Source organism: Carcharodon carcharias, chromosome 21 (genome assembly GCF_017639515.1).
Source record: "Carcharodon carcharias isolate sCarCar2 chromosome 21, sCarCar2.pri, whole genome shotgun sequence".
Taxonomy (NCBI): Eukaryota; Metazoa; Chordata; class Chondrichthyes; order Lamniformes; family Lamnidae; genus Carcharodon; species Carcharodon carcharias.
The window spans coordinates 1,672,386-1,674,469 of record NC_054487.1 but is presented as its reverse complement, the minus strand read 5'-3'; the positions used below and the strand labels follow the sequence as shown (position 1 = coordinate 1,674,469).

General features: G+C 40.8%; 1 non-coding gene across 1 annotated transcript; it reads right to left on the bottom strand.

Moving 5' to 3' along the window:
- Positions 1–1,465: 1,465 nt before the first annotated feature.
- trnat-agu lies at positions 1,466–1,538 on the bottom strand. Its single transcript has one exon. It is a non-coding gene; the product is annotated as a tRNA-Thr (tRNA).
- Positions 1,539–2,084: the final 546 nt, after the last annotated feature.

Here is a 2,084-nt window from a genome sequence, read left to right as displayed (position 1 = left end):
CATTTGAACAGACAATGGATTCACTCCATATAATGGTGTGTTCCAGTTCGGTATATACAATCAGAGAATCAATTTCTATTCATTGTTTTGAACCCAATCTTTCTAATAGGATGGATTTTATGCACAAGTTTCCTCCATTTTCTCGCTTTATTTGAAATGAATATTCATAAATCCATTTGTGTGGAAACTTACTGAATAACAGCAGAACTGGCAAAGTTTGGACAAGATGTTTGGACAAGATTTCCTTGTAGCCAAGGGGACAAAGCAGAACCATGTCAGTGATATAAGTAGAAGCAGGAAGAGAGAGAGTCTAAGTTGTTTTAAACCATTAAACCTTCAGTTGGAAGCTAATTTCATTCAAAAAGTATGCTATAGAAACACCCTAATGGGTCAGATTCGGTGCTTTCACCGCCTGGGTTCCATTCCCTGTATCGATGTTGTGCAAAATGTTGTAACTAGGACCCAATTTATGGTTTGGAAAAGAGTCATATTAAAATTGAAACCTTCACTCTGTTTCTTCCTTCACATTGCTGTCAGACCTGCTGAGAACTTCAGGCACTTTCAGTTGTTATTATAACATGAACTACTGTCTTTATCATACACAGGAGTACAAGAAATAGGAGCAGGAATAGACCACACGGCTCATCGAGCTTGGTCCATTATTCAATTCAATCATGGCTGATCTTGGGCTTCAACTCCACTATCCTGCCCGTTCCCCATATCCCTTAATTCCCCGAAAGAGCAAACATCTGTCCATCCCAGCCTTAAATGTATTAAATGATGGAGCATCCACAACCTTCTAGGTAGAGAATTCAAAGATTCACAACCCTTTACGTGAAGTAATTTCTCCACATCTCAACCCTAAATTATTGACCCTTTACCCTGAGACAGTGCCTCAGTGTTTTAGATTCCCTGACTAGTGGAAACAATCTCTGGTCCACCCAATCAAGCCCCCTCAGAATTTTGTAGGTTTCAATGAGATTGCCTTTCATTCCTCTAAACTCCAGAGAATAAAAGCCCAATTTATTCAGCCTCTCATTATAGGACAACCATCTCATTCCAGAGACCAGTTTAATGAACCTTCTCTGTACCATCTCCACTGCCAGTATAGCCTTTTATAAATGTGGAGATGAAAACAGCACACGGGATTCTAGATGCCTTCTCACCAAAACAGACTTCTTTATTCTTGCTTTATTACAGTCCCTTGCCATCGGCCTTCCTAATTACTTGTTACACCCGCATGCCCACTTTGTCCGTTGCTTGCACAAGTCTCTTTGAGCATCAACATTTACAAATTTCAAAAACATTTGGCTGTTTTAATTTTTGCAAGTGAAACTATGGACACACCTGCCTACATGGTATTTCATCTGCCGTCCTATTGGCCACTCACATAACCTTCTGGTACCCTTTTACAGTGCTCTCTTCAAAGGTTGCATTGCCACCAAATTTCATACATTTTAGCTGCAGGCCCCAGTGAGAATTGAACTCACGGCCCCTGGTTTACTAGACTAGTGCTCTAACCACTGAGCTATGGAGCCACATGTTATCTGCTTGTCATAGTAAGCCTCCTAGTGGAACGAGGAACAGGACAAAGTTCCACATCGATGATATTTGATAGACCTGGAAATGTCTGAGATGGAGATCAGAGAATTAGAAAATGCGACATGAAAACGGCAGGATTTGATGTGCTTTCAGTGATGAATGTCTGCCGTGGTTATGTGAGAAACTTTACTGCCTCCTGCTCACACTGACACAAATATCACTCCTAAACAATCAATCTCTTTGAAAGCAGCGCGCCAGGCCGAATGGCCTCTTTCTTTGCTGGAACAGTCTATAATGTTATTTTTTCCCAGCATCATTTCCCAGTCATTCCGACATTTTATTACACGCTTGGCGGAATGTACTTTCTTACATTCTCGCTTTTGAAGTCAAGACACGGAGCAATTTCAAAATTTTTCATTAATTTCAGTACAGAATTTGGAACCAGACCCGTTAAATGACACTTTATTGGTGCCAATCCTGCACTGCAGCTCACCCCTTAAAAACAGTGGCTGTCATTGCCCGAAGATGTCATTTCTGATACA